The sequence below is a fragment of the Pyrgilauda ruficollis genome, unplaced genomic scaffold (assembly GCF_017590135.1).
Source record: "Pyrgilauda ruficollis isolate IOZ18807 unplaced genomic scaffold, ASM1759013v1 scaffold8, whole genome shotgun sequence".
In the NCBI taxonomy this organism is placed as follows: Eukaryota; Metazoa; Chordata; class Aves; order Passeriformes; family Passeridae; genus Pyrgilauda; species Pyrgilauda ruficollis.
The window spans coordinates 7,733,302-7,746,520 of NW_024529932.1; positions in this window are offsets into that span (position 1 = coordinate 7,733,302).

A 13,219-nucleotide genomic window follows, 5' to 3' on the forward strand; every position below is an offset into this window, starting at 1 on the left:
TTTCTACCCCTCGGTGCAGGGTGCCCTCAGGCAGCATCTTGCAAAAGCTGCTCAGCTTCTCACAGGACCTGATTCAGCAAGCCACAGTACATTCACACACCTTTTACGTGCCAGTGGACTTCATTCCTCTGCAGAAGGATTTGCTGCCTACATTCCACCCAAATGTTCGTCTCTTCATATTGCTGCACTCCCTGTCGCCGCTGGGGCTTCATTGTGTATTTCATTTCGAATTTTGCTAGTATGGGAAGTTTGAATATGTGTTTTTATAATTCCTTCTGTTTCTCTCTGTGGCCTTTCCTTTGGTGCATTCCTATTAGCTGTGGGGAGGAAAAGGCAGGCTCTTCCTCTCTTCAGTAGAACTGAAAGTGGGGTTTTTTTCTGGATGAGGTTTCAATGGAAGTTCACTTCTCAGTGAATTTCTCCCTGAAACGGGACACATTTCTGCTGCAAGAGTTGTAATAAAATTGGCATTTCTTCAAAAAATCGAATCATTTAAGCCAGCTCTCAAGGCAACAATAATGACATAATATCCAAAAGGTTAGGTGCTTTCAGTAGATATACTGGCAGTTTTCATAATTCTCTTTATATTTACAATAAATGATGAAAAAATACAGGGCTGCAGTTTTAAGATCAGTAAAACCATACTGAGGTTTTATTTTATATTTTGTACAAGCCTTAAGAGCTCAGGTGTATGAAGTAAAAAAAGAATAAAGTATTCAGCAGCTGGGCAGTTGGTCTTGGTTTGCTTATTTTTTAAGCTAGGATTTCTTTTCTGCTCAAAATTGTTTTCATTAATTCTGCCCACTAAATAAACCTTTTACTGGCTAAACTTTGCTCTAGAAGGAAATACAACATTTTCTGTAGATACTGGTGATCAAATGACACTGTCTGGGTTTGTGCTTCTGGTGTAGTTTATTCAAGCAAAATTTTCTAGGAACAGTCTTACCTGATTGTTATTTACAAAAGGAAGACAAAAGTTCAACAGATACTACAGCAACAATTGCTGCTTTTTCACTGTGTCGTTCATGCACAGAAGTGTGAACAGGTGCTGATGTTTTATGGAAAGCATTTGGGTCCTCTCCCATGGAGAATGCTCCTTTTGAGGGGGGATAGTATTTATTTTATTTTCTAAAATTATGTGGTAGTAACATCAGAATGCAGATCAGTGCAACATAACGTAGATTTTATCTGAAAGTACATGGGAAGAGCGCGTGTATTGGCTCAGGCTTTGGCCTGTCTTCAAAACACAGGAGCATCTTGTGGTGTGAGTGCTCAGGCAGCACATCTCAGCATATAGACCATTGAAACCAAAATTGTGTAAAACATGGGTTGTATGTTTTAAAATCCACAGCCTGGATTTTTTCTTCCAAGGGTTTTAAAATCTGACTGTAATAAGAGGTTGGAATCTGATTCAAGCAAATTGGGCCAGACAGGGCTTCTGCTGAGCTGCAAGGAGAGGGGAGCAGTGTGGGGCAGCTTAGATTCCCCAGCATGGACACTGGGATACCTTAGTGATTTGACACATATTCTGAGTTGAAAACTTTAAAACTGTTTCACAGATACAGACTGTGATTTAATTTCTTATGCTGTTATTTTACGCCATGCAAAAGATTTCCTGAAATATTGTGGGGTAGCTGAGATTCACACATGCTAATGTCACTAAGAAGGTCTTTCAAGCTCTCAGTGAGGACAAGATTGATATTTTTTGTCAATCCTGTCAATGACTCTGTGCTCTTGCCATCCTCATGATGGCTCCCATTCATGTCCTTGTGATCCTGCTGGATGCAGGTACCTCATCCGGCAACCTGGGACAGTGGCCAGCCACATACTGGTGGTCATGCACACCTAGTATCCTGCCTTTCATCACCTTAAATTTCTACTGCATCCCTGTGGAATAGCTGTCTGGGTGGAGAGGAGACAAAGTTGCCTTGTAGAAGAGTTCTGCATCATAAACCAGCACCATGGTGTGGTCCAAGCTCTGGGCACCTGAGGTACTTGAAGCCTGATCTTAAAGAGTCCTCAGCATGGAGTGCTGGCCCCTTGAACCTGCTTTGTGTGGGAGGGGGCCAGATATATCAGTTGTCCTTGCTGTCTGTCCCATGAATGGGAAGGGAGTGGGTGCAGACTGTTGAAGAAAGATGCATTGCTTCAGAGCACAAGTGACAAATGTATTGCTTGTGGGGAAACAAATGTTCGGTTGAGGAATCACATATGCCAGATCCTCGGGTACCTCTGAGACAAGGTGCCTGGGTGAGTCTTTAACATAAATCTTTCTGGAATATTGGAACAAGCTGGAAGAAAAAAAAATAAATCCATCTGTCACTTGTATTAAACACAAGAATCCAAATAAAAATGTGCGACATCCAGCCTTCCTCCAAGGTTTGGTTACAAAACAGCAAAAGTTATCTGGCATCAAAATGTCACGGTGTGTTGGGAAGCAAGAAATTAGTGTGGCACTAATTGAGTCCTAACATCTCTAGAGCTTGAGGGAGAGGATGGGCTTGTGGACATCAGCTATTTTAAGGTTTTTGACCTTTTCTAGGTTGCACATACTCAGTTCTGTATGATGTGATGTCTGGAACAAGCACATCAGTTCTTGTCAGCACCATTCATTCACACTATTTATTGTGGGATATTTCATTGTGTTATATATACGCTTGTCTTGGAACAATCTATTTCAATCAATTCAGGAGGTTTGACAGAGAGAAACTGCACATGCTCTGTGATCAATCATGAACAATTTTGAGCAAGCAGAGATTCTAGAAAACGCAGCGTGAAGGATCCTGCGACTGGTTTGGTCTTTCACCAAAATACAGACTTCTAGCAATTTCAGTGTTATACCTGATGAAAGTCCAATGAGCTGTGATGTTGCAGATTTAATGTTTAGCTTGAGGCTACACCTAAACATATATTCATCAGACAAACAGCATCCAAGTTATTGGAGCCTCACTGTCTTGAGCTCTCTGCAGTTCTCAGAAGGAGAAATTCAGCTCTCCCTTGGAGATGCCAATATTTATTTATTGAGTTTGCTTGTTTTGAGTGGAGTCAAGTCAAACCTAGAGATCCCAGCCAAGTGCAATGTCCTATTCTTATGGACATTGGTGTCTGCAGTAAGGGGCTATACAAACTGAATTTTTTACAATTTATGTGAGAGATGAAAGAAGCACAGAGAGATTTTCTTGGCAGCTATGGAAAGCCTGTGGCTGGTTCAACAAGATTTTGTGTGCAGTGGTATCTAAAATGTGCATCCTTCACTCCTCTCCTGATACAATTTAATTTTTCTCTTTTTAAAGAGCATTCAAGACTGAAAGTTATAGATTTTACAGAAAAGAGCCAGAAGGAAAAATCTGATTTCTTGTACAACACGGGTCAACATATTGCATCTGATTGCTCACAAGTAAAAAACACTGCACTGTACCAGCTACTAGGAAGAAAATTTATTATATCCCAGCCTAAATCAGAAAAAGGTATAGGTTTTAGTAATGTTGCAGCATTTCTTTAAAATCTTGATTAAATTCTCAAAGCAATATTGAATTCATCCTTTCTGGAAGTAGGAGGATTGATTTTATTTTCATGAACTGGCTCTTGGATATATAAAGTGTGAAGAAAGTTACAGTTCTCAGAGCTCTCTGAGAGTAAACAGTCTCCAAAAGCAGGTTTCCATGCCCTTCAAGACTGATATATTGTTAAGGTGCCAGCTGGGAACAGTTGTGGTATCTTCATCTTGAATGTATGGCCTGGGGACAGTATCACTGAACTGAGGGCCGTGACATCACCCTATCCAAACTTTGTTTCCCCAGCTCATCTCCAGCCTGTCTCCCTGTGTCAGTACCAGGAGCAGAGCTTGTGCAGCAAGGCAGAAAGCTCACTGGCACTACAGGTGAAATGTGTGTTTCATCCCCTTAAATCATAGTATCACAGTCTTCAGAGTACTCCGAAGAAGGAGACAGCATGAATTGAGACTGCATTACAGACAGCTCCCAAAGAAGGCGTTCAAGAAGATGCCTTAAAACAATTAGAGAGACATATTATTACTGTACAAAATGAATTGTTGAAGTTATGATGTTTTTATTATGCACTGATGCCTGGAAACAGTGCAATATCTCTAGAAGTACCCATCATTGGAAGTTTATGTAATCAGCAGCTGGTGACAGTGGTTGCAGTTCTCTGGAATATTTTTGATAGTACAGCAGTCCAGGGTGATGCTGCTGCTCTTCAGCACCATCTGTTGACACTGTTTCTAATTATTTTAATTAGGAACAGCAATCATACAGGCAAAAGTGCAGCTTCCCCAGCACAACCATGTAATTCAGAAAATGCATGACCAAGGGGGTGATTTGAAATGGGATAAATGTAGCAGAAAAAGGCTGCACAAGAGTATGGCTGCTTGCCTGTAGTCCAGAAAAAATTGGTTTTGCTTTAATCCATTATTATTATTTAATAAATTGGATAACTCATCCATACACAGACCATTGTAACAAAGCAGGGAATGTTTTAAATTTTAGCCTCAAACTAATGGATCACTTTTCCTTGTCAAAACCATGGCAAAATTCAAACTGACTGAGAAATCTTCCTCAGAGTAACAAAGATGCCACCAATCTCAAACAAGCCAACACTTCATGGACCGATAATAATATATGTATACGCATAATATCTGTACCCTTGAAAATCAATGAGTATTTAAAAACCTGCACAGGTACAGGATACAATGTGTGTTCTTGCTTTGCTGTATTGTTTGTGGCAGAATTCCTTCAAGTCAGTTGCAAGGAGACTGTGATGCTCCCTGAAGCTCAAAAACCTTTGCAATTTGTCTCCCTCTGCCATCCGTGTAAGTGCCTGTTGGACTTCTCTTGCTTTCATTTAATAAAGTTTATACATTGCACGTGTTTAAAAAAGAAAACCTACTGGGTAATCCTATCTCTTGCAACATCTGTACATTGATTTGCTTCTTGAGAGCAAGAATGATTTGTAACTCACAACAAAGCTAAAGTAGCATGACTAAATTAAGAGGAGCATTCAGGCAGCTGGAATGCAATTACAGCATCAATGCACTTGCTGTGTTCATGTGATATTAAGATTATGAATGTAGTGAAACTGGAACCAGCGTGCGCAAAGATGTGCTTCCTTCCTTCCTGTGGTGTTTGTCTGCTCGTGCTTGCATGGAAATGTCTTTGTTAGCTGAACAGGACCTGAGGACTCGCTGCGGGTGTTGTATGCGCAGACGGGAGATGCCAGCTCAGCTCATGGGCAGCGACACACACTGTGCTCTGTCAGATTTTGCTCTTATCCCGCTTGTTTTCCTCAGTCTGAGGGAGGCAGGAAGTGAGTTGCTGTTGAGAGCTGTTGCTCTCTTTGCACATGAACACCGGGAGACAGGACAGGAGGCTGGGCACCTCTCACCTTTGCCTAACTCTTCCAGGACCTGCTGTGCCTGGAGCAGCACGAAGGACCTGCAAGAGTGCAGCTCTTGGCTGCGATGCACTGCAGTTGTAGTGGCTTTCCCAAGGTCTTGGTTTCTAGTGGAGCATCATTTGCCAAAGGTGAGTGTCCCCTGGTCTCTGCAAAGAGCATTTACTGCAGCAATAAAGCTGCCATGGGCCCTCTGCAGCATCAGTCTGTGCTCACAAGGACAGAGTGAATATGTAGGTCCCAAATCATCTTAACTGCAGTAAAATCTGAGTCCAGCCTCACTTTCTGGAGCCCACTTTGGGATACACAGGTGATGACTTCCTGGAAGGGATTCGCAGCAGGGTGTGAGGAACATGTGGCAGGATCTGGAGTTACCTCAGCCCTCCACTCTGATGAGGATCTTAACCAGACCAAGTGTAGGATCTTAACTAAGTGTAGGATTGCCACGTAAATCTGGGATGCTTCAACTCTGGATGCAAAACACTGTATGAGACACGTTCTGCAGAGCCAGGTCACTGACACAACTTTATGGATGTGTTTGCACTAATAAAAGAAGGGGCTGTTTTCTGGGTCCTAAGCCATAACTGCAGGTTCAGCCACAGCTGAGGTCTTGCTTCTGCAAAGAGGAAAGTATCCCCATCTTCATGGCAGCTGATATGAAGAAAGGCCTGAGAAACACCATGAAAACACCATGTTTAACTTAATCTTTGCATTTATTTTCCCCCTGCCTGTTTTGCTTTATAATAATATATTTCTTAGCATTTCTTGCCATGAAAACATTTCTCAGCAGAAAGGAAAAACCAATAGGAACAAAAGAAATCCTCTGTCAGGCTGGCTGCCTCACAAACAGGCTTGCAGTAACAGCAGGTTTCACTGATAGACTGTAGATCATCATGGACCTTGCCTGGTGCTCACACTCTGGTCTCCTAGAGTGGTGTGGAGCTGTAAGCGGTACTTACAGCTGCCTCCCCTGCCATGGTACTCAGCTCTCATCCTCCCTGGGCTCAGGGGAAATCTCTGAGATGCTGGTTATCATTTTGGGGCTTCCTTAGTTTCAGTGTCTGAGAAAGCATGAAGGGTGAGTCACAGTCAACCAGAATGGACTCACCTCATGGAACTGAGGACGTTCACAGGCCCTGGCAGGCAATAGGAAGTTCTGTCTGAGTTCCCCAGGAGAGTGCTGGGGGCTGCAGAGGGCTGTGGGAGCCCAGACCAGTGCAGCCTTATCCATGTTCACCTGGAGCAGCCCTTGGCTGGGTTTGGTCTCAGAGGATGCTGGCTTCGATGATCAGAGCAGCAAGATCCAGGAGTCAGCAAGGAAACGAAGATGTCTGAGACCCATTGGTTGGCTCTGCATGCAGGTGGTGTGACACAGGTGTCCCTGCACCTACACTTCCCTTCTTAAAGGCTGGGGCTTCATGGATCTACCTTCCAGGATGAGCTGCTGCTCTGCACTGCTCTGTGCTTGTCTTCCCTGACTTTGTCTGAGGAAACTCAGCCAACACAGGCCACAGTTTGCCAGCCCTTATTTTATTTTCCATATTTCACCCAGTGAAAAATCTGGCAGAAGTTAGCTGCACCTTTGGTTATCACAAGCGAAGTCAGCAGGGAAGGATCCAGTAATTCCTCCACTTCCTCATATGCACATGATCCTGTTGTGACACCTTTTCAGGCGACTGAGCAAGGTTAAATGTGTGAGGCCCACCTCACTCACTCTCCTGATTCTTTTTGTAGTGTCCTTTGCTACCCTCTGCTGTGTGAGTTCTGCAACAAATCCCTTGGGTGTCAGGAATCTGCACATATTTCACCCAGGAGCAACCAGTGGTGAGTATTAGTGCAGATTCATTAGTGCTGGTGTGATGACAATCTCTCAAATGTCAAGTCTGTGCACACACCTGGGCCTTGCTTTCTTTCAGTAAGGTCAATTGTTGTTAAAGGATAGCATGGGAATTTTCAGAGTGCACATTCTTCATCCCTTAATGCTGCTCTGCAAAGTCAGTATTTTCCCCTGTGATGGGCAGCAGTGTTTGGGATGAGGGAGAAATGAGTCACCCAGAGGAGTGAGTGAGATGCTTCAGAGGCTCCAGTGAGCTACGACGACTGCTGCTAATAAAACTTGTAATCTGGGTTTTCTGTAGGTCTTTTTAAAACTCCTTGTAAGTTTGAGGTGTCTGCTGTCTTTTGTCTACAATTCCTTCACAGATTTTTCTTTCATTTTTGAATGGCTGCTGGGAAAAAAGGTACTGCATTGAGGGAAAGGAATGATTTATCCAAGCATGAAAGACATTTCAAAAGATGAATGCCCCAACCCAGGCTGTTAACCTTAAGACTCCAATATGAGGATTGTGGTCTACTGAGAGCTAGTAACATTTTTTTTGTAAAGAAAAGGACCTTTCACCTCAGTATTGAGTGAGAGAACTGAAGAACTGCTTCCCTTTCTTTCTGCAGGAGAGTACAACTGTCTTTTAGCAGCATTATCAGGCTGCTGGCAGAATTTGGAGTCAGGTTTATAACCAACTGAATTAAGACTGTTTTAAAGAAGACCTGCATTTTTCTTTTTAATTTGCTTGTAGTGCTAAGAAGTTTTCCACAGGGACTGCCTCAATTTGCCCCAGGTCTTTTAACCACAATTCAGTTAACAGAAGTGATGGATTTATTTCATTAAAATAATTCAATATTCAATTTTGATTATAATTTGGAGTAGTTGCATATTGACTTACTCATTATTGGATTGACCTTTAACCTCACAGAAGAAGTGAGGGTTGTGCCTGAGTCCTCCAGACAACGCTGATGGGTTTGTGTCCATGAGGTACTGACCATGTATTGAAATCATGACAGGCCTTAAAGTTAGTGCAGGACAGATGCTGACCTGTGACCAAATCCTTCACACTCTTCCCTTAAAGCAGGGAAGAGAGAGCAGATGACAACTGCCAATTTAACTTCTCACGGTAAGGAATTGTAATATGGATGCTTTTGTTGGATGAATTTTGGGCACGTTCCTGGTTTAATTGACTAAAGCTGGCTAAAAAGAACCTGAATGCATTGGTCTTTCCCTTTCCTCAGCAAGGTTGGTTTTGCCCCACAAGGGACATGTCCCTAGCAGTGGCTGCTGGCAGCATGGTCTGGCAGGGGCCATGAGGTCCTGAATGACGCCGTGGGCCCGGGAGGGAGTGTCATGGCCATGGTGCCCACCCCAATCTCCCTGCCTTCCCCCTCTGCTGCTGAGTGCTGCACAGACAAGGGGACACTGAGGTGTGATGGGGCAGTTCTGAGTGACCCGAGCAAGAGCTCTGGCAGCCAGCCTTGGGGGTGTGCTCTGCAGAGGCACAGCTCAGGTGTGCCAGCATCCCAGCATGGACACAGGGCTGTGGAGCACCTGACCATCCTGTTGCTGAGATGTAAGCCTGCCTCCTCCAGGGATGCAAAGCTGCCTGAAGACCCTTTTCAGTATGAAGGACACACTCACCCTCCTGCGCTCAGATGCCCTGGTGCTTACAAAGCCTTGCAATTGCATTTGCAGCCACATTTACGGGGTTCCAGTTCTGCCCAGCCCCTGGCAGCCTCTGATGCAGCCCAGCACCAAGATGCAGTGGAGTTATGTCCTTCTGGGACCACTTCCCATCCAATTAAGCTTCTGTGTGCTGTGATCTCTCTTTCAATAGTAAGCTGATCCTCTGGCAGGGTATTCGATTGGAAATTAATTAGTGGGAGCAAAATGTTGTGAATACACACACTGTTAAGTTTTTATTCTAATAACCTAGTTAATCATTTTGCTTCCTCAAGAAAAGAAAAACAGTGTGAATTCCAGCACTTTGATCAGTGACATTTTGATGCTAAATTGCCAAGATAAGAATCCAGACCAATAGTGTTATACAAAACCAATTTGAAAGCCTTTTGGTAGTTTTTAAAGTGCCTTCTCTGGAAGATGGACCAGAGACTCAGAAAAATGTCTGTGCCCAACATGATACCAAAAAATATTGGTGCTATATGAGGTGGGTCAAAAGTTGTGCATTATTCATGGTAACTGGATTGAATTGCAAAGGACTCAAGAGTTTAATTATTTTCCTTAGGTTCTGTTTGTGAGTGGAGGCTTTTGGGAATCTCAGTGATGCAGCTCAGGCTGCAGGAGAACACCCCCGCTCATGCCACTGCTCCTTGCTCTGCTATTCCTGTCCAGCCAAAGCAGAACATTATTTTTCTCCTAAATGTCGAGAAATATTTCATGTTTTCCTTCTTATTATTTTCATTCATATTCCTCAAAAATATGCAGGGACTTTATCTGGTTGGTACAGATCTTCACCATCTGCCAGTGACACTCAATATTCTCATCTTGTTTTGAAGTGGCCTAATTGATTAGAGATCATGTTGCAATGACAGGTCTGCAGGCAGGCTGCAGGAGTCAACAGAAGCAGCCCCTTCTAACTGGAACAGATAGAGCACCTTCCTAGGAGGAAATAATGAGTTTGACCACTTACATTGGTATTTACATGAACAACCCATTTAACATAAACATCAGAGCAGATGGGCTCCAGCATTCCAATGCCGTGCAGCCATGAGCAGCGTGGGAATCCCAGCTCAGCAGATAGCAGCACTAACAGGAGCTCCCTGTGCTCTGTAGGACAGGTCAGCAGTGCTCATCTGCAGGTTTACTGCACCAACAGGAGATGATTTAATGCTGGCATTTTGAAATTGGTTGTTTTACTGTGGCAGCACAAAGGCAAGGATGTAGGGTTAGGGTGAGGTGGGACGCTTTTCCACATCTGGGACTCTACTTACAAGCTAGCAGAATATTTTTTAGATTCTGAGCTTAGTTTTCCCTCTTTACTTTCATGTAAACCTTTTTATTTTGACATTAAATCACTAATGCAATCCACTGGGACACTTACCCTTAATGGGCTGTCATCATCACCAGAGTGCACACAAATATGAGCTGTGGATCAGCTTGGAGTTGTTTGGGGCAGAGGGCATGTGGCTCAATAAAAATTGCTTGTGGGGTCATCCTTAGCAGAGTGAGCTGAGACAGGGATTTTTAAATAAATCTGGCACCAGAACTATGACATTTGTGCCCTCTGCTTTGTGCAGGTTGAGCCTGAGATACTCCAGGCTTCTCTATGCAACCCTTCATCAGCTGATTAGAAAACTCAAATCTTTCTGAACAGAAAAATAATTGGAAAACCTCTGTCACACATCTCAAATTTCAAAAATACAGTTCTGATAATTTGCAACATCCTGGTAACCTCCAGAAACTGGGATAGTACTTGTCTGTTAGCGACCATCTGCCTTGATACCCTTAAGCTCTTTCTAAATGGAGAGGAACTTCAAGGAAAAGTCATGTACTGCAGTCTTTTGTGCCTGATTTCTCAGCACTGGAGTGCCTTGAATAACCACTTTTGGTGTTAGTTAGTTTGGAAATAATGTCAATTATTGCTTCAGATCAATTATTGCTTCAGACAATTTCTGTCTAGCTCAGCATATTTCTGAGGTGGCCTTATGCAGTGGAACTTCTGTGTTTTGTAAGTGGCTGACATTAGCTGGTCAAACACTGAATAGATTTGTTTGCAGTGACTTTACTGAGCTCTGTTTTGATCTTTAGATCCTTCTTAGGAGTGATGTCTTGAAGACAGCACACTTCAGTTTTAAATCCCTGTCTGGAGAAAGACTTTCAACTGCAAAGGTGTTTTAATATTTTCAAAGCCATTTTTCATCACAGATAAAGATCTATACTTGCCTCCAGTCAACACCTTTGAAACACCATAAGCAAAACAGAAGCCATCAACAAGCTGCATTAATAGTTTAGAAAGGTATTTAATTATTTATGATGAAGCTTCAGCATATTCTTCATATAAAACTTCAGTGTAAAGTAGTTGGCTTCAGATGCACTTCTCTGTGCTCGCTACTGGGAACAGTTTATAGGGCTTTTATTTATCAGAGAACATCAGCAACATTTAGTTAACTTGGAAGAAATGTATTTATTTTGCATGCAGGGGTGTTGGTTGCTGTTTGGGTAGGCAGGAGTCAGCACAGGCTTCTTTGGTTTCTGCCTGAAGCACTGGCACAAAGGGGGTGCATGGAGTACAGGTTACTTAGAGAGCATGGAAATAAGGTCTTTTATTACAGCTTCTCAAATAACACAATGAAACTGCCACAGTCTGAGCAACTGTACTGATAGCTGAGACCCCAGGTGCTGAGCCAGGAGACTCAGTCTGTCACAGCTCTGGTAATTGGCTATGAATAGTCATTTGATCTTCCAAACTCAAGTTTTCCAGGTATTATAGCTGCTCCCTTTGTAAATGTTGCTGGAGTTAGAAACAGCTTATAAGGGGTTTGTTCCTCAACAGTCCTAAAGGGCTGTGAGTTAAAAACGGATTAGGAATACTGATATCTAAATATTATTATCTAAAAGTTAATTCATCTAGCCAGACAAGAATGTCATTTCCTCCCTGATGTCCATTAAAGGACCCTTTAATGTGCAACATGGATTTTATGTTGTAGCACCAACATTTTAATTTTCTCTGCCAGAACAGGTGTCTCTGTGCCACTCTCCTCTGCATATTTGGCTTTCTTGGGGACCTGGAGATGGCATGGGAGAGTCATGGATACAGAGTTTGTGTTTCTGTCCTTGGCTTGTCTCAGGTTTAGATTAAATATGTGTGGCATGAGGTGAGGGCAAATGAGGAATATGGGCTGAAATGGTAAAATAGATTTGCAGGAGATAAAAGCAGGTTTCTCAGAAGCACTTCTCTCACTACCAGCATCTTTCCTGTTATGTCTGGATGCTCTTACCCTGCCTTCCCAGGTAAATTTTTCCCCTTTGCAAAAGCTCAACATTTCCTGCATTCATAGCATTGCATCCAAATCTATAATTCCAGAGACTATCAATGAACTTTCACAAATGCTCAGATTTATCAAGGCAGAAGATGTTAAATGCTCACTGATTTATCAAAAGATCATAGCTAAACATGTAAATTGAATATTGCCTTCCTAAGGTCCAAGTTGGTGCCTGCTCCCACAGCCCTGAAGTGTGCTCCATCTTCTGCAGAGGTGTCCAGATGTGTCACCCCTTGATGGAGCCTGGGTCACTGCATGAAGTGGCTGTTAGTCTGAGTCCTGTCCTCAGGGAAAACATCATAAACAGCAGGATTATGAGGCTAACAATCCGGACTCACTTGTAGATTTTTTGCACATTTATTGGTACAGTCAGTGGATAGGAAAAGAGAAGGTTAAAATAAAGAATTATGTAGTCTTATACAGTAGCAGAACTAGAGGGAGTGAACTTCATAGCTTCTGCTGGGAGTTCATCTTTTCTTTGACTACTGCTAGCCTATACCTGCTGGGCACCACTTTTATCTCTGACTCAAAGGACATTTCTGAAGAAATTTCCTTCCCTGGCAGTTTTTACACTTGAAAATATCTCATAATCTAAAGCATTTCAAAGAGGAAAAAGAGACTCTGGACCCACTTGCAAGAATGTTATCATGCTACCCTCTAAAACACTGTTTTCCTCTCTGTACGTGAAACAAAAAAGCGCTGAAGAAAAGAGAAGACAAGAAGTCCACTCACAAGTCAATGAGCTTGGAAAACAAAGCAGCATTTGGAGACAGTTTATTTAGCACTATGCCTGTGATGTTTTTAGTCACTTTGGGAGCTTTCAGACCTGTCGGTTCTGAAGATCTGAGATGGGCGTCTTGCTTTTTACAAAAAATAAATTTCTTGTCCTTATGCTTGCAGAGGAATTACAATCCAAATAACAGCCTAAGTCAAGAGAACACGTTTGCTATTTAAAGAAAATTTTGTTTGGACTTGGGGGAAT